The sequence below is a fragment of the Anser brachyrhynchus genome (assembly GCF_964034855.1).
Source record: "Anser brachyrhynchus genome assembly, chromosome: 1".
NCBI classification, from domain to species: domain Eukaryota; kingdom Metazoa; phylum Chordata; class Aves; order Anseriformes; family Anatidae; genus Anser; species Anser brachyrhynchus.
Window position 1 is genome coordinate 198,566,248 of NC_137694.1, and position 20,258 is coordinate 198,586,505.

The following is a 20,258-nucleotide window of genomic DNA, read 5'->3' on the forward strand; positions in this document are numbered from 1 at the left end:
AGAACAGAAGAAGAAAAAAAAAACAAACAAACATTGTGTAACTGACATGCCTAATTTATAAGACTCAACTCACTCTGTCACCAGCAAAAAGAGAGAGAGGACAATTTTCAATAGGCAATTCAACTCATCCAAGATCTTATGCAGATTCCATTGAAGGACCAATATCCATTTACCAGTTACAGAATCATAGAATCATGGAATGACTTGGGTTAGAAGGGACCTTAAAGATCATCTGGTAGATCATAGGCAGGGTTGCCAACTACTAGATTGCCCAGGGCCCCATCTAGCCTGGTTTTGAACACTTCCAGGGATGGGGCATCCACAGCTTCTCTTGGCAACCTTCTCTTCCAGTGTCTCACCACCCTCAGAGAAAAGAATTTCTTCTTAATACCCAACCTAAATTCCTCTCTTTTAGTTTAAAGCTATTAATCCTTATCCTATCACTACATTCCCTGACAAAGAGTTCCTTTCTAGCTTTCCTGTAGCCCCCTTTAGGTACTGGAAGGCCACTGTAAGGTCTCCCTGGAGCCTTCTCTTCTCCAGGCTGAACAAGCCCAGTTCCCTCAGCCTGTCTTCATAGGAGAAGCTCTCCAGCCTTTTGACCATCCTTGTGGCCCTCCTTTGGACTCATTCTTAAATGTCCACATCCTTCTTGTGCTGGGGACCCCAGAGCTGAACACAGTACTACAGGTGGGATCTCACGAGAGCAGAATAGAGGGGGAGAATCACCTGCCTTGACCAGCTGATGCAGCCCATTTGATGAAGCCCAGGATTCAGTTGGGCATCGGGACATTGACAACTCAAGTTGAGCTTATAATTGACCGACACCCCCAGGTCCTCCTCATCAGCGCTGCTCTCAATCCATTCTCTGCCCAGCCTGTATCTGTGCTTGTAATTGCCCTGACCCAGATGCAGGAACTTGCACTTGGCCTTGTTGAAATCCAAGAGGTTTGCACAGGCCCACCTCTCCAGCCTGTCCAGGTCCCTCTGGATGGGATCCCTTTTCTCTCCAGCATGTCAGCTGCACCACAGGTTCGTGTCATTGTCAAACTTGCTGAGGCTGCACTCAATTTCACTGTCCATGTCACCAGCAAAGATATTAAATAGTGCTGGTCCCGATACTGACCCCTGAGGAACACCACTCATCACTGATCTCCACTTGGACACTGAGTTGTTGACGGCAACTCGAGTGTGACCACTCTGCCAATTCCTGACCCACCAAGGGGTCTATCCATCAAATCCATGTCTCTCTAATTTAGAGGCAAGGACATTATGCAGGACAGTGTCAAATGCTTTGCACAAGACCAGGTAGATGACGTCAGTTGCTCTTCCCCTATGCACCAGTGCTGTAATCCCATTGTAGAAGGCCACCAGGTTTGACAGGCACAATCTACCCTCAGTGAAGCCATGTTTGACCATCACCAGTCACCTCATTTTCCATCTGCCTTAGCATAGTTTCCAGGAGAATCTGCCCCACGATCTTGCCAGACAGAGAGGTGAGACTGACGGACCTGTAGTTCCCTGGGTCTTCCTTTTCTCTCTTTTTAAAAATGCGGGTTATGTTTCCCCTCTTCCAGTCAGTGGAAACTTCACCAGACTGCCTCAGCTTCTCAAATATGATGGAGAGGGGCTTAGGAGCTTCATCTGCTGGTTCCCTCAGGATTCTCAGACTTGATCTTCTCCTGCACTGGGTGATTCATCATTCTCCCAGTCCCTGCCTTTGCCTTCTGGAGCTTAGGCTATGTAGCTAGAGTTTTTGCCAATGAAGACATAGGCAAAAAAAAATATAAATAATTGAGTACCTCGACCTTCTTTGTATGCCTTGTAACCAGGTATCCCTTTTCCTTCTAGAGAGGGACCACAATTTCTCTAGTCTTCCTTTTATCACTGTTGTACCTATAGAAGCCTTTCTTGTTCCCCTTGATGTCCCTGGACAAATTTAATTCTAATAGGGCTTTAGCTTTCCTAACCTGATCCCTGGCTGCTTGGACAATTTCTCTGTATTGCTTCCATCCTCTGAAGGCCTCCTTTTTCTGCTTGAGCTTGTCCAGAAATTCATCTTTTTTTTTTTTTAAAATTCATCTTTTTTTTTTTTAAAAAAAAAAAAAAAAAGAATTGTTGGCTGTACATGCTGGTATAAGGATGCTCTCAGTTCTGTATCATATGAGGGGAAAATGATTGGTCCCACCTGATAATTACAGAGATGCTGTCTGGGCCTTGTTGAGGGAATACAGAGATTAGAAGAGTTAATATCACTAACATTTCTAACAATTGCAGGGCATACAGGTTGAGAATTGCTAGCTTTGTTAGAAGTTCAGATGAAATAATTTCTGAATATTTGATCTTACATTTATGAATCTGTGAAGTTTACATGTTTCCTAAACGTGCTTATGGAGACTTCTTGAAATCGGTTATGCCAATATCTCTAAGTAGCATACCATCATATCAGCTCTATCTGCAAGTCCTAAAAGTTATATGATTGGGAAGTTTTTCTAAGCAACAAATTATTTCGTAATATTATTAAGTGGTTCCTAGTGTTTGCATTTTTTAAAGTACAAAAATACAAGCTAAACCAATTTTTTAGGTCAAGCACAAAACTGGTTAAACAGCATATGCGCATAAATCAATAAATCCCATTAAAAACCATCCCTATTTGCATTTTGGCCTGTTTGACACCATTAAGATACAGCTACTAATCTATTAATTCCATCAATATCTAATACTTTGAGATTAAAAATAAGAGGGACTAATTGTGAACTAATTAACAGAATCCTTGCCTGCTGGCATAATAATATGTTGTTAATCTAAAATTTGACTTGCAATCTTGCTATATTATTACATCAAGAACATAGGGGTTTGTTTATCTTAGCTAGCGTATGGCCTTGAGTATTAATCATCTCTAAGTGTGTAATTCTTGGAATTCATAATAAAAGCTTAAAAACTAAGTTAGCTTTTTAGCCATTTGCAATTTAAATGCAGGATGGCGGAAGACTGCCAAGCTACTAGTATCACAGCCGACTGTGGTCATGTCTCACCTGACAAGAACTAAACAACTGCCACACTAAAATCAATCAATCAATCAATCAATCAATCAATCTCTACAAAGAATCAATACATTCTCTGGGTTCAACTGAAAGAACTTTTAAAATTACCTACAACTCTATACCAGCATTGCAAATCCAATCACTTCCCAGATTACAGACTCTTAAAGGCATGAAGATTCTTTCACATCGCTGTAGTATGCAAAAGTAGTATGTAGCATGTAGTACCTGGGCAGACAATATGACATTCTGAAGATATACTTTCACAATCAGACCAAGACAAGTTTCAAGGCTCCCAGATAGGAATAAACTTATTGGTTGCTCCTTTTGGAGCTAATATTTTCTTGGTTACTCTTAGATAAATTAAGCCAAATGGTAGACAAATTTACTTCAAAGTGAATTATGAGAATATTGTGATCAGAGCACAGGAAAGCAGTTTTGATGAATTTCTCTCCAGACACATTAAAATTCTCTGTGGATTTAGAAATAGGACATAGATCTATTTTTAATCTTTTACTTTTATTTCATACCAAAAAGTCTTCATTAATAGCATGCTGGGACTAGAACTAGTTTTTTTATATTTTACAATTTCTCATTTCTTAAACATCCAGAAAATACCACAAACACTGCGATTAATTCTGTGTCTTTAGTAAGACTTATCTCCCCTGAGCCAGTGTTATAAATTACTTACGTCTTTAAATATTTTACACAGATGAATAATATCTCCATTTGATATCTCCAAATATTATAGGAATTAAGAGCTTTTTAGACTACTCTGTACCACAGTCTACACTGATGAGTGAAATAATATGGAGCTTCCCCTAACCAGTAATGGTAGAAGGAAAAATGATGGATATGTTTAAGTAATAGAAGGAAAGGAAAAAAAAAAATTGTTTCACAGTTCATGAGAACAGATATAACAAAAATGTTCCAGTAAGACTCAGGTTGGAAATGAGGTGCCTTTGTAGAAAGCCACATGCTTTCTCTCTAGTTGGAAGATTAATTAGTACTTTATAATGAACTTTTTCAATGACATCAGTAATGTCAAAATGAGGATAATTAAGAAAAGTTCATTACAGCACTCTATAATTTATGACAAAATATACTTTATTAAAGTGCAAACTAGATTTTAGAACTCAATAATTTCCTTTGTATAGTATTGCTAAGAATTATAAATGTTTTTAATCACAATTTTCTTTAGCCTTAAGTTAGAATATATTTTTTGAAACACTAATTTTTTGCTTAGATCTCCTACTTTTTTTTTTCACCTTTTTAGTCTAAAGAATTTTATCCTCTTTTATGAATATATAAAACCTATTAAAAATTTAATCTAAATTTTTAATAATTAAGAGGTGTGATACAAGTAATAACAAAAATGTTATTATTATTTATGTGATTAAGTATCAAGTTAGGTTCTGTGGGTTTCTTTCCCTGTCTGGGGAACTTAAGTTGTGACTGGTGTGGCAAAACTCCACTAACCTTAAAAATGGTTCTGAGAAAACACGTTCTGTCAAACTGTCAGATTGCACTACAGTAGCTGTTGTGCAAGTTTGGAGATATGAAAATTAATACTACCACAGTTATAAGAATTATTTATGACAAGTGATGAAAAGAAGACAGAAGACTGGGAATTTCAGAAGAGTTTTTGTTTGTTTGTTTGTTTTTAATACGTTTCACAGTACCTAGTACCTAGCTCACATAGGAATATCTTGTCACATCAAGTATTTGTAATTTTGTTTGACATCCTTAAAGATGTAGATGAATATTTCTTAAATCTTTCAGAGACACAACCTTAAAACTAAAGAATGTAAGAATTCTAAAGAATTCTAGAGGCATCTTTTAGATCCTATTTGTCTTTCACTTTTTCCTGTTAGATGCACTAAATTAAAAATAGACCAAGTATACCAGATGTTAGACAAACTAGGCCCCATTTCAGACAATGAGGTAAACAATGCCCAAACCAATGTAACTTAAGTACAAACTTAAGTAACTTAAGGAAAAATCAGGCATAGTTTCTGGTTCATCATTTTACTTTGGACATCACTGTTTGGGTTCAAATAATTTGTTCGCTGTTTAAGTCCATTACTATTTGTGGACACAGACTGTACCTTGCACTCTCTAATAAATTATTGTAACTTTCTTTTTTTTTCCCTCTTTCTCTTGCAAGGCACTTTTATTCATTCACTTATCATTCTTCCTTAGACTCTTCAGTTGGTCCACATACATAAGCGTGGTGCCCAGATTAAGTCCATATTCCAGATGGTACTGTGTATCAGTAGAACTGAAGAATTAATTCCTATATATTAGAATGTCCAAGATGAAATATTATAACATTTAGAATAATTTTCATGCATATCTAATTATCTGAGTTAATATGTAACGGAAGAGAAATTGTCTTTCAGATATTGTTACCTGTCATCTTTACAAATGACATTTTGAATTTAAAGATCAAAAGGAACTAATCATGAACAAAATATATTGGTACTATTAATGGAAAGAAAGTTGGTTCTAGGTCAATTATTTCACATGAAAGAAGTAATTGTTAATGGATAAGTAAAATTGATTAACTTTTGGTATTTCTGCACATTCAGAATATTTTCTGTAATTTCTAAGGCAGAAAAAATGACAATTTTTTTTTTCATAAGTGAGTGACATGATATTCACTATTCTAAAGGTTAAAACTAAATGTTACTGGATTATTAATTTAAAGCTGAGTTCGTTCACTGATCAAGATTTTACATTGTTGATATGTTAAAATAGATATGTTATACTCCATCCACAGTGGGTTGTTGGGTATTTCTACAAATCACAAATTAGTGTGGACAAATAATATTTTCTGAAACTCTGCAACATGACGACATTTTATTGAATGACAGCACTGTTAATTGAAAAGGGTCTTAAAGATTATTTAAAATAATCATAATAATTGATTTTTAAATGCTATTAGAATTTATTACAGGGACAAAAATTAAAAATGAGAAACTAACTTTTTATTCCGTATACTTCTTTTCCTTTTTAATACCAGCTTTGTTGATTTTTTTTTCCCAGAGTTATTAAAACATTCACTTAAGTGAAATAATTTGACAAATCATCATTGAAATGATGGCTTCTACTATCTTCAGTTTAGCTTAATTCTCACACTCATGAATTTACCTATTTTTTCTTTAACCATTTTATGAATGTGAAACATATTAAAGCAATAAAATCAACACAGCACATTAGCTATCAAGAAGTGTTAAGAACAGTTTGACAAACGAAAAAAAAAAAACGAATCACACCTGTAATTTGTTGATATACTACTTGAAATGATGATTAAAAAAGAATTTAGTGAAGAAAAATAATCTAAAACAGAAAAATATGCTACTTTGAACTATAATTATGTTGAGCTAAATTTAATTATTCTTTTATATTATAGAAATCTAACTAAATGTGCAAGTATTACTTCTATAAATATTAAATGTTTACTTACTCACCTCACTCCCAGGTGAGTAAGGTCACCAAATCAGGATGGGTTTGATGTAGTTGCAGAAGATTAAGAGGTTATATAACCATTTCACTTTTCCCCCTCTGCCTATCTTCGACATAAATAGATTTAGAACAGATGATCACAAACCTTATTTTATAATATCTCAAATTAGCTACAAGGCAAAAGTATTATTTTCTGTACTCTACTAATTCAATATATTCTTTTTCTACTTCCTATTGTGTATTTTGCACTCTAAAGTCCTCTGTGAGAGGTTTTCTATTTTTTACGTTTTGAACAGGTTAGTACTTCAATAGCAAGTGAATAGTTGGAGAGCTAGAGACTATTTACATCACTTGCTTTAGTCATCTAGACCTCATGTAAGAGTAGCTTCCACAGGCCTCAGAGAAAAACAGGCATCTCCAGATAGGGATTTGCAACTGTTAAATTATGCTTGTGCAAATATAAGGAAGTATTTATGAATATACTAATCTTTGTTTCAGAAATCTGCTGATCCATTGTTCTTTTTTAATCACTTTAAAAATCAATGCTAAACTTCAGTGATGCTGCATCCTTTTGCAAATGGTGAGAGATTATATATTCTTTACTTACTTGACTAGCTTAAATTACAGGCTCATAATACCTGTCTTCAAGTGCCTTCCTGGATAAGATGAGAATGCTATCATTTACTGTTTTATAGGGAGTTTAAATACTATCACTTGCAACTCTGTGCTGAGCAAAAATGATACTGTTAATGGCTGTGTGGTAAGCCATAGCAAACCACCTACAACTTTGCACTGAGCTAAATTGGTACTACCTATAATGTCATGACTAAAACATTCCTTTTCACAGTTGCACAGCATATTAAGTGAAAACATTAGAAGAAGAGGTTATGGTGCACTCATCACAGAGCTCACATCATGGTGGACATCAACAGAACCTCTGAATTCATGAGTTGCTATGGCTGTTGTGCGGTGCTGAGTTTTTTTGCCTTTTTTTTTTTAACGCAATTCCCTCCCTCCCCCCAACACATACATACGTGCAAAACCCAGCCAAAACCAACTCTGATGGAGTATTTAACAGAACAGTAACTAAAGCTTTTGTACTTGAATACCCAACATTAAGGTTAATAAATCCAATGAAATAAACTAAAACCACTACCGAAAGTGGCCTCAGTACATGGCACAGCTAGCCATGCTGAATAAAAGCCAAAATCTCAGGATACGTTCTTCAGTGTTATCAGCATTTTTATGCTACTGCACTTAATAGGAAAAAAACTACCTATCAAAACAGTCCACTGAGCAAAGCAGTTACCAGCCATGGTGCTATACAGGGCTCAATAAACTCTGCCTCCCACAGCCTTAGCACTGAACAATAGATGCACATTTCATACTTTCTGACAGAAGAGATATTTATTTTTCACACTTCATTTTGATTCATTTCAGGATAGAGGTTGAGTTACACTACAGTTAAGAAATTGCTTACACTAGATTGCTAGCAGCAATTTAAACAAAGACAGCTATAGAGTTGACAAGTGCATTTTTAAGTTGGGAAAAGCAAGATTCCCTGGTAGCTACCCATGTTCATGTATTCTCATACTTACAAAGTGTTTTTATTTTGTATCTGATGAGATATGTGTCTGCTCCACATCAGCCAGCTTGCCTCCACTGTGGAGAAACTTACAAAATTTATTCTTACGTAATTTAGTAGTTTTTGCAAATATGACCCAGGTGGGGTGGCTTCAGAAAGGAGCTGTATTTGCAAATGGTGGTAAGACCATTTAATTTATAAACAAAGAGAAAAACAAAATTGCACCAGCTATTTTTTTTTAGCATATGAAGACTTCTTCAGGTATGATATGGGCAACAAACTTTAAGTTTGTATCGTACAAGAATGCTCTCAGTTGAACCCACTTCCACTACTCAGATGGGCAAGTATGGAAGAAAAAAGATTGTTAGCCCACAGGGAACAGAGAATATTTGCAAGGACACAGGTTATTTGATCACTACCCCAACACAATTACTACATATGTAATTATCATATACAAAAAAGTTGTGGATTTAAGCAGTGTGAAGAAAATTGTGTTATTGCAGAAAGTCTATAACTTTAATAAGTACATGACTTTCCATTCCAATAGAGCAATGAATTTAGCTCCTTGAATCATTTTTGAAGGTGTTTTACACATGTTCCTTGATGATAACAGCTGTTTTTGCTTTGTTTTGGTTTTGTGGTTTTGTTGTTGTTTTTGGTTTTGTTTTTCCAAAAGTTAAATGAATTTCTATTTTTTATTATCTAGATTTATTCAGTTCATGGTTACAATTTGATTTCCCTCACTGAGTCTTTGTAATATTATTTGCTACAACAATCTTTTCCATTTGAAGAGTAGAGAGGTTTCATTTAACTGAAATGTGTGACCTGTGATTGTGATTTGATAGCTCGTTCTCTTGTTGTAGCCAAATATGCTTGACCATACTAAGTAAAAACTCAAGTGGTCCCTTGGCAGTATACTGTCTGAAGAGGCCTGACTGGAAAGTTTAACCGAAGAAAAGTAGTAAGTCTGGAAGTCTGAAAGAAACAAGGAACTTTTCCAATAATATGCTTCCTATCTAATGCTGTTGGAATTGAGCAGTGAGAAAAAAAAAAAAAAAGTTAAATAAAATAAACGTACAGTTTCTTTTTTTCTAAGACCTGGATGCATAACATAGTATTTCTGTCAGTTATTTAGGGCTATAATGATCAAAAATTATAAGAAATATGGTTTTCCATACAGCCATGCTGTATTTTTATACATAGGAGGCAACATGTAAACTGGATTACTAAGAAGTTTTGAGTTTAGCATTTCTTAGGGTTAAAAGCAGTAGCTGCAATTGCTTGAAACAGAAGCTGGATGTGAACCAACAATCTGGTTGTTCTATCTTGTTCTTCTGGTTGTATCACAGTAAAACCAGAAAGATTAATGATTACATCTAGCCTTATAAATTGGCATCGCACTGAAAAACATCTGACCAGCCCCATGGAAGAAAAGAATACAGAGCTTCCCACATTCTCAGTAAAATCTCCCCCACAATTCCAACCCCACCCCCACACCTCTCCCCCGCAAAAGAAAAAGAAAAAAAAAAAGTCTATAGGTATTAATGACATCCAAAATTATTTAAAAGCGAGAAAAGTCGTTAGTATTCTGTTCCAACACAAGCACATAAACACATATACATTCACTCACATCCTCCATGGATTTTATATTAGAAACTTGAAAACACAGTTGTTTTTTGAAGATATTTAATCTTATTTTCTGACTTGAAGTATTGTCATATCTACCAGCTCTCCTAGTAGAGCTGTTCCAATATTGGTTTAACCTCATTACTAAAAAACTGTTATCTAATTTCAAAGATGAACTTGTCATAATTTCAAAGGTTTCACTGCCTTTTCATTGCATTCCTATTAGGAAAGGCCAGGGCAATGCTTAAAAAACATTGTTCTAGCCTCTAATGACGTTTTGAAATGAAGTTAATGATTTATTTTATTTTGTATTTCTGATATTGTTAATGCCACACTGAAACTGGAAATTATTCTGTATTATGAGATAACTACTCCTTGTATAAGTCTGGCACTAGAGGAAAGAGAAACAGGCTCAGTTGCTTGTTGAGGCCCAGTACTCAGTGTTACTGGTTTTATTACTTTTAATCATGAGCACCAATCGTGTCGAAGTACACTTAGGGAAAATAATGACCATTTCACACAACGAATTACTTTTGACAGCAAGCCTATTACAAATATTCCTGCAAAAAGCTTATCACTGTGGCAATATTTTGCACAACAGCATAATTTCCAGTACTGTAAATAAAAGTAGCAGAGATTCCTGAGATGGGGACTTCTGGTGGAGTGTCGCTCACAGCAGTAGTTAGAAAAGACATTAAATATTTGGTGAAAATACTGAAGAACTACTTTCAACCTCCTGCTAGACGGCACTGGAGAATTTATGAATTAAACCAGTGTATCCTTAGTGGTGACTTTAAATTGGCATATGTCATCTTTCACTGTGCTGCATACAGCTGAAATGCTATCCTCTATGGTCCTGTTCAGCTGAGCTTCTGGCTGAGGGCAAGTATTTTACACTCTACCTGAGAGATAGATTTAGTGGTTTGTTCTAGTGATGATAAGTCAGTCTCTACGCAGACTCTGTGACCTTGTTTCACATCAGCTACAAACTTGAAAATTACTTTGGGGCAAAAAAAGGCAACATTTATCAAATGGAACAGATTGACTCTTCTAGTAACCAAATTGTTCTGTTAAATTTAACTGTGTGAGCCTTTTTTAATGACCTTTCTTCATATGGTGATTGGAGGTGCTGGGTGTAAGGATAAAGTTCCTGATTGTGCTCAGGAGCAAATAATGCAATTTACCACCCACTGTTTTTTCTAAAGATTTCTCAGAGTCAGGAAGCTGCCTGAGGGTTAGTGATATTTTCCTGGCACCCCAAGGCAAAGGCATTTTCCATAACACTTGCCTGACTATGCTGAGCCATCTCACAGCCAGGATGAGGAGAGGACTCACAGTCTGGACACTTCTGAATGACCCAGCACGCAAAACTGTTCATTCCTCCTCAGTCAAAGCTTTCATTGTTATTTTTTGAAGAGTTTTGAAGGTACAGTGTGGAAATGCACTACCTTAGATTTTTTATTTATTTATTTTTCATGTCTGCCATTGTTATGAAAATGTAATATCATAGCAATTCAGATAAAGATGTGTTTAGCTGCCCTTTACAAGTGGCTGTCTCTGTCCATTGACTATACAGGGAAGGAGAGACATTATACTCTTACGCATTTCAGTTTAAACATATAAATTAAATGAGATGAATCAGGGCCTGCATGGTTGATATTTTGTGTTACATGATGTTCTGCATGACGTGAGGTCATGAGGTCTTCATGATGACTTCTTAACAGCAGAATTCACTCCACTAGCACTATTTTAAAAGATGCTCTAATCGCTTTAATGACATTATTTTTTTTGCTTTTTTTTTTTTTTCCTAAGAAGTAAAAATAAAATTTCAGGCAAAAAAAGTAAAACAACAAGAAAAATTGAATAACTGAATGACTCTTTCTTGATTTTACTCTAATATAAATGTTAGATTATATCAATGCTAAAGATGTTGAGTGTCCTTAGCTTCAAATGATGGACTTTTGAAGTTAGAAGAGATTTAGTCTTTAATATTTTAACCACAAAGATGGAGAGGGATGAACAAACACATTAATTGAAACCACTATAAATAGGTAATACTGATTGACATTTTTCACTCCAGGATTTCACATCAGGATGGAGTACAAACACCTTGTCATCTCCAATATCATTCCAAAAATAAGAGGAGGAGGAAGAGAGTCTTTATCATATGCTGTAATCTTGAAATCAATAGATATTTCTGTGTAAATTGTGAGAATGCAAGGCAAAACTATTATTTTTAACACAACAACACAACATTGCTTCATTATGCTTTTGTATATTCCTATCAGTAAAAGGCATGGGATTTAATATCACATTTAATGCAACAAAAAATACTGTGAAAGCATCAGACTGTAATACACTGACACTAAACATCTTGTCACACTAAGACTTATCCACCACATAAGAGGAAATGCAAAAATAAGGATAGATGTGGAGGTTATGGTTTATCCAGGTTGATAGTAACAATAGCATCACTGTAATCTTTTTTTTTTTTTTTTTTTTCAGTAGATACCATAAAATTTTTCTGGAGGAAGATTTGTCATTCCAGTTCCAAACTGGTGCTAATCTAAGTACCTGTTCCACAGTTGTCTGTATGATTGATAAGGGCTTGCTAGGAGGTTGAAGCTTTTTAACTAACTTAACTCTAATAAGTTGAGAAAGTATAGTTAGGTAGGTAATTCAATTCTAGTGTGATGGTGATATTAGTGGATGTATTGCTACTTTTATGTGATGAAATATTAATCAATTTCTTGTATACATGATAATATTTTTTTTTCTGATTCTAAATATTTTTCACATTTACCATGGACTCAGTTCTGAATAGACCTAGCACACCAATTACTTCCATGCTAAAATTAAAGCATCTACTGTTCCCTAGTATTTAGTACCCTGCAAGTTCAAGCACCATATTTCACATTTTGTGACTGGTGTGTCATGATGGATGGTAATAGGCACTTCAGAAGGGACAGGCAGAGCAGGCAACGTGGGGTGGTTGTGCTGTATGTAATGGAGGGGCTGGGTTATATGGAGATTGCAGCTGGCAATGACATGGTTGAGCGCCTCTGGGTAAGGATTAAGGGACAAGTAAATAAAGTAGATGTCATTGTAGGAGTCTACTACAGGTCACCCAGACAGAATGATGACAACAATGAATTAGTCTATCAGGAACTAAGAGATTCCTCTAGATCAGTAGCCCTTGTCCTTATGGGTGACCTCAACTTGCAAGACATGAAAACTGCTTAGTAAGGTCCCCTGGGAAACAGCTTTTGCAGGCATTGTGGTCCCTCGGTGACAGTCAATTTTTAAGTACTACCTCTTAAGAGAACAAGAATAGTCAATTCCAAAATGTCAGAAGTCAAGCAGGTGGGGCAGAAGGTTGGTTGGCTGAAGAGGGATTTTCTTCTAGATTTTAGGTGAAACAACAAAGTGTATGGCCACTGGAAGCGAGGTTGGGTGACATGGGAGGACTACAGGGATGCTGTTTGCCACAGTAGGGAGAAAATTTGTGCAGCCAAGGCTCAATTACAGTTGAAACTGGCTAGTACTATCAGGACAATGTATATATATATATATGTATATAAATATGTTATCAGCAAAAGGAGGATCAGAGTAAACATTTGTCTGGTCCTTGATGAGGGTGGTCACCTCACAAATAGGTGAGGATAGACAAGCAAATGCCTTCTTCACCTCTGTTTTCAACACTGATGATGGGCTCTGGGGGTTCCTGAGTTGGAGGACTGTGACTGCAGTAACAATGAACTCACAGCCAACCTCAGCATTGTGTGGTACTTGCTGCTCCACCTGGATGCATGTAAATCTATGGGGCCTGATGGGATTCATCCCAGAGTACTCAAATTGCTGGCTGATATCATCATGAGACCTTTCCCAATTACTCTTGTAGGTACCAGTTGTAGGTACCATTACTCTAGAGGTACCAGTTGACCGAAAGCTGGCAAGCATTGTTCGAATTTTCAAGAAGGGCAAGAAAGAAGACCCACATAGTTACAGTCCTGTCAATTTTTAATTCAGTGCCTGGTAAAATTATGGAGAAGATTATTCTGGGAGTTATTGAAAAGCACCTAAAGACAATGCAGTCATTGGTCACAGTCAACATGGTTAAGCTGTTTCACAAGGGGAAAGTCTTGTTTAATGGACTTAAATTCATTTTATGACAAGGTTACCCAGCTAGTTGACCAAGGGAAGCCAGTTGATGTAATATTTGTGGATTTCAGCAGAGCTTTTGATATTGTTTCTCGCGGTATCCTTCTGGAAAATCCAGCATACAGCTAGATAAATACATAATGGGTAAACAACTGGCTGATGGGTTGGGCTCAAAGGGTTATGGTGAATGGAGTGACATCAGGCTGGCAGCCAGTCACTAGTGGGGTTCCCCAGGGCTCCATTTTATGGCCAGTTCTCTTTAATATTTTCATAAATGACTTGGATTCAGAACTTGAAGGTATACTAAGTAAGGTTACAGATGACTCTGAACTGGGAGGAGCTGCTGACTCCGTCAAGGGTAGAGAGGCCTTGCAGTGAGATTTTTACAAATTAGAGGGCTGGACACTAACCAACTGCATGAAGTTTAACAAGAGCAAATGTTGGATTCTGTACCTGGGAAGGGGCAACCCTGGATGTACGTACAGACTGGGGAATGAGAGGCTGAAAAAAAGACAGGAAGAAGGGGACCTGCGGGTTCTCGTCAATGGTAAAGTCAATATGAGGCAGCCAAAAGGGCCAACCATACCCTGGGGTCCATCAGCCACAGCACTGCTAGCTGGGTGAGGAAAGTGATTGTCCCACTTTGCTCTGCACTGGTGCAGCCTCACCTTGAGCATTGTTTTGAGCACTACAATATAAGGACAAGAAGACAGCGTCCAAAGGAGGGCTACAAAGATGGTGAAAGATCTAGAAGGCAAAACATATGAAGAGTAGCTGAGATCCCTTGGTTTGTTCAGCCTAGAGAAGAGGAGACTAAGAGGAAACCTCATGGCAGCCTGCAGCTTCCTCACAAAGGGAGTGGAGGCGCAGGCACTGATCTCTTCTCTCTGGTGAGCATTGACAAGACCTGAGGAAATGGCATGGAGTTGCAACAGAGGAAGTCAGGTTGGATGTTAAGAAAAGGTCCTTCACTGAGGGGGTGGTTGGGCACTTCCTTTTTCCCAGGAAAGAAATCATGGCAGCAAGCCTTCTGGAGTTCAAGAAGAGTTTGTACAACACATGGTCAGATTTTTGGGTGGTTCTGTGTGGAGCCAGGAGTTGGACCCAATGATCTTTGTGGGTCCCTTCCAACTCAGGATATTCTATGATATCACCATATTAGCATATGATTGCGTATCATGACATAGCCCCAAGTAGGTATAAAAACTGAAATAGTACATTGTTGTTGTTGTTTTTTTAATAGAAAACAAAACAAAAAACAAATAAACAAAAACCACAACAAAAAACACCTCAACTCCCTCCCAAATCTATGCAAACAAGCTGAAGGGTTGCTCATAAAAGCACTTCCTTATGTGCATACTCAAAGAGTTTCTTTTCACAACCACAATTTTTTCAGCTTTTAATGTTCCTGATTGCTTAACATTAAACACACTACAGGATTCTGGCAAGAGTAATTTTTTTTTAACCTTTTAATTCTTCTTTTTAATTAAGAATTATACAGAGTGTTACATTCAGAAGATAAGTGCTTCCCACCCCATTTCAATCAAACATTGAATCCAGAAATGAGACATTGGGTAGCAGTGTATATTAGATTTCAGCACTGCAACAAGTCGTTTCTTCTCTTGCTTCACACTGTCCGTGAGAATGGTATTTCTGGATGGGCAGTAGAAGGGTTAAATGTGTTTTGACTTTTCCATTTTACTTGGAACTCTGAGAAGTTGAACATCCCCAAACTCTAGTACTTATCTAGAGCTCTGTCTCCAGGCTTTTGTTCTCAGCTATCAAAGGTGACACAGCTGCATGCTATTTGCTATACTGTCATCAGTTTGGGGCTGGGAAAGGAGAGGGAGAAAGAAGACCGGTAATTGCATAGGCTTATCAATAATAAACACTGGTCATTCATGTGTTCGTCATTCATTTGGCAGAAAAGCAACCTTTTGTATACTGTCTGTTTTGATGAAAGAAGGATGTTGTCAAAAAGGGGGAGGAATAAAAATGAGAAATAGCCCTGGCACTCATTAGTAGTATGCATACTTTATATGGTTTGGTTAATGAGTTCATGAACCTTAGGCTATGAATTTTAATCCTGGCAGCGGCTGTTGGAATTCTGAAGGTCACATATTGAGCAGGTTTGCAATGCATTTTGGATGCTGATAAGTGCAGATGACAGAGACAATTCCTGAAAGCCTCCAAGTAGACAGATGGCAAGAAATTGTCATAATAAAAGACTGGAAGCACCTCAACTTACTGCCAGATGTAGGTCAGAAATAGACAGGACACTTGTGTTTGTTCCACATATGCTGTCTTACTTAAGAGCATTTTTGTAAGTGTCCATTCATGCTGTATTCTAGCAAGCAACTGTTCAGAAAAAGTCATGCTGTTTTTAATTTTGAGCACCATACTGAGGGATAAAAAGAAAAAATTACTAGTCATGGAGTTTTTGCCTGGTAGTGAGAATGTTTTATGTGGAGAGAAATGAATGGTACATAAAGATGAGGTTTAAGGACAAGTGTTAACCCACTTGGCTCTATGAGCAATGACCACTGAGTCTCAGAGATACTGCTTCTGTCTTCCTAGTCCTTGCTACTTTCATTATACCCATAATTTCATTGATGTCATGAGTTATAAAGAAAATGAGTATCTCTTTGACCTGATTAACATGCAGCAGGTGATAACACAGTAGAAGTAGATAAATGGGCAAGGGAATAAAAAGGCATAAGGAATGTATGTCAGATTAAAACAGAATCAGAACTCTATAAATGCCACTCGATCTATTATGTACTCTTTAGCATATATTTAAAATTTGAAGCATCTTGTCACAGGCAGCAATAATTATTAAAAAGGATGACAGGGAGCCCTACTCTCAAGCTGGCCTTTGTCAAGTGTCTTACATCTGCAAATGAAAGCCAATGTCTTACTTTTTCTACTAACTGTGAGTTGATAATCTGAAGTGATCTTATTCTGTTATAAAAACATTTATCCTCTTCCTGAAACACAGAGAGACATCTCCTTTTTTCACATTGCAAATTCAGGGTGGGCTGCTTTAAAACAATGCCTTTCAGCAATATTCAGTTCCAGGTTCTCTGAGAAATCAGTACAAGAAAACCTTGACATCTCTAGCCAAAATAAATAAATAAATATAACAAAATAAAATCAAAATAAAAATAAAATAAAATAATAAATAACATTTACTATACACATAAAAGCAGATTGCAAAATGATCCTAAGGAATGAGGCCAGTAAAACCCTGAGAACATAATCCCAGTACTGTCATACATAGGACAGTGCAGTCTGAATGATAATGTCATGACTACGCAGCAGGAGCACACAGGCAAACACACTGTCCGGAAGGAAAAACTGTCAATGCCACACTGTGGCATTCTGTGCCCCTGAAAAGTCAATAGACACCTGTTAGCTGTTGTTATTCCAGTTTAAATGTCCTGAACATATACCTAAAATTTATAATTATATACAGATAATTCAGTAACTCAGCAATAACTCAAGAAAGCTGACTATTACCAACAAGTTAAATTCTGTCTATCTTGTTTTTAAATTTAAGCTGGCCACCTCTGAACTCACTTCAAGTATTACTCTAAATGAATCAGTTATAAAAGGCCCCTCTGAATTTCAGATTAACAGTCTCTCTTTGGTAACCTATTCTGTTACAGCTGGAGGTCTTTCCCTACAGGAAAACCTCATAAGGAGGAAAAAAGAAAAGCATATTTTATCCCAGCTGTCTTTTCAGAAATGAAGCAGGCCCTAGGCCTAAAATAACATCTCAATTCCTCTTCAGCTCCAATTTGGCTTGAAATGCATTATCTGCCATAAGAAAAGAAGCCACATATTATCAATTTTGAGAGTTTTTTTGCATATGTTAATTATTGACACTTCATAAATGTAAAAATTCTCAGAATGTAAGTGTATAACCATGAGCTGTACTGTTATTTACACTAAAATAATCAAATTTGAAGGAGATGTAATTTGGTCCTCAGTCTGGTAGTCAGAAAATATACTTTTTTCTCCACCCACAATTCATTTTGACACAGCTTAAGCACACTTGCAAACATTCATGCATAAGCAAAGCCCAGAATACCTGGGTCAGCGTTAAAATAAAAATAATATAAAAATAGAGTCGACACAAACCAAAGAGGTCATCTTCCTTTTCTTGGATGATTTCCCTCAACACTGCAAAATCAATACAACAATGTAGTACTCTCTTCCAAACACTGCCGATAAGAATGATCCCATGATCTGTGATTTAATGGGTAAGTACTGAATTTTAACATAGCCCAAAACAACAGGAATTGAATGAATTTTATCTTACAGAAGCAGCATCAATATCTTTTGCTCTTTAAGAACAGTGCATTCAGGCATCTAACTTACTAGGCTGCATCAACAGTAGGAACTATTTACTGTTGTAAACATGTTCTAGTGAGTGCTGCAATACAAAAGCAGCTATAAATGCAGAATGATGTAATCAAATATGAAAAGTACAGAAAAAAATTACCAGGTACAATGACAAGTTAATTAAAATATCTTTGAATCCAATTTATTTATCTTTCAGCTCTTATAGCATTAAATGTTCTAATGAGTGCTTATTACAAATAAAATTATTTAAAAATTATTGTTGTGTATGAGAGAAATATATGTGCTATAACATATATTTTACAAACAGCAACATGTAAAAATAGGTACTGTAGTTTAAAATGATTTCTTACAGGAGTCTAAATTTACTCCAGTAATATGGAATAAACCTTTAGGAATCCTAAAGAATCACAAAAAAAAAAAAAGTAAAAATAAGAATACAATATATAACTGTCAGGCATAAGTAGCAAATTAACAGATGAGAGTAATAGTCATTTAATTTTAAACATTGTGCTGAATGACTGGAAAGACATTTCAGGACATTAATGTTATTTGAATAAAATACATCTGTAAATACTGACTTTCAGTTTAAGTTCCAAAGTAGTTATATATTTTAATGCTATATTAGAAAAGGTCACTGCTAATGCTGTAAACCTCTGCAAACTGTTGGTTTAATATGCGTACCTAAGCAGTGGTTGACATAAACAGCTGAAACTTGTTCATGCATTTGCAATTTTAGTATGTGGAAGTGCCATCATATGAAATGTGTTATATAAATTTTTCAAAATGTTATAGTGTTGTATAAATTTAGATAATTCTGTTTGGAGCAAACTCTACTGCTTCTAGATATTCTTTAATTGCATTTGAGTGTAAGAAGATTTCTGTTCTGTGAAAAAAAATGCATACTCAGGTACATTAATATCAATCTAATACCTGCTGCCAGACGTTGACTTCACTCAAAGCTTTCAAAGTTAAAGACGTAACTCATAAGCAGAAATTCTAGATTTGAATTTCTGAAATGTTTCTGAATTTTGCGTAAAAAATTTTGGAAATTGTATCAATAAAAATACAATCTTCAACTTAAGAAAATTAAAAATAAATTTTAATGTGGTTGGTTGTAACACTCTTCTTATAGAATCACCAAAATATAAATATTGCCAAACATGCCTGACAATGCAGGACAAAAGAGAAGAACACTCCCTGTTCAAAAGTGATAATGAAAAATGGTTTAGATAACACAATATAATGAAGCTACATTAGGAAAACCGGATTAGATTCGACCATTTTAAATATGCTTCCAACAGACATACATTCAAGGAATATCTATGGGCACTTTACTTTTGTAAATTTGTGTCTCCAATATCACAGTGTTATAACAAACTCAAATATTTCATTTCATTGACTATCGTCAAGCAAGATTTGGTCTTGTAATGACACAAAATGATAAATTTGGGGAGAATTTGAGAAAAGAATAACTTAACTGACAGGGAGAAGAAGGGCCAACATTATGAAAATTATATGGTAAAAAAAGATCAATTGGAGACAATATGCTATCAAATTGAAAAAATTCCCATATGAGAAGTCTAAATGATTATTTATTAACTCATTTTACTACTAGCAAAGATAAAGCCAACCAAGTTAATGCCATGAGAAAATGAAATACACTTATTACACAGACAAAAATCAGAATGATCAATAAAACATCCACAGTATTAACAAAACAACTTAATAATTAGTTTCTAAAACCTGAACATGGTTAAGAATTCACAAATCCCAATGTGAAGCTTTCTGCACCTGTTAGTCTTTAGGAAAACACTGTGCTAATTAAGCTTATTTATTTATTTATTTATTTACTTATTTTTAATAATAAAGTTAGCATTTACTTTTCAAGTAAGATACTTAGCTTTTGTCTATTTTAATGTCATTCAGGTTTACCTATGAATTAAAGGCAGATGGACAGCATTTTTAAATCTGGTAATATATTTTTTTAACAATTTCACCACTTAGGCAAA

The 20,258-nt window shown here is 35.8% G+C and overlaps 1 protein-coding gene and 1 long non-coding RNA gene across 5 annotated transcripts in view; both read right to left on the bottom strand.

Annotated features, from left to right (window-relative positions):
- Nucleotides 1-18,352, bottom strand: part of LOC308195747 — a 30,497-nt gene extending 12,145 nt beyond the window's left edge. The window contains exons 1-2 of the long non-coding RNA XR_013951828.1: nucleotides 8,108-18,352; nucleotides 6,515-6,612 (exon numbers count right to left, since the gene is read on the bottom strand). This is a non-coding gene — a long non-coding RNA (uncharacterized lncRNA). The remainder of the gene's footprint in view (nucleotides 1-6,514; nucleotides 6,613-8,107) is intronic.
- Nucleotides 1-20,258, bottom strand: part of CNTN5 (contactin 5) — a 695,706-nt gene that overhangs the window by 382,095 nt on the left and 293,353 nt on the right. The window lies entirely within an intron of this gene.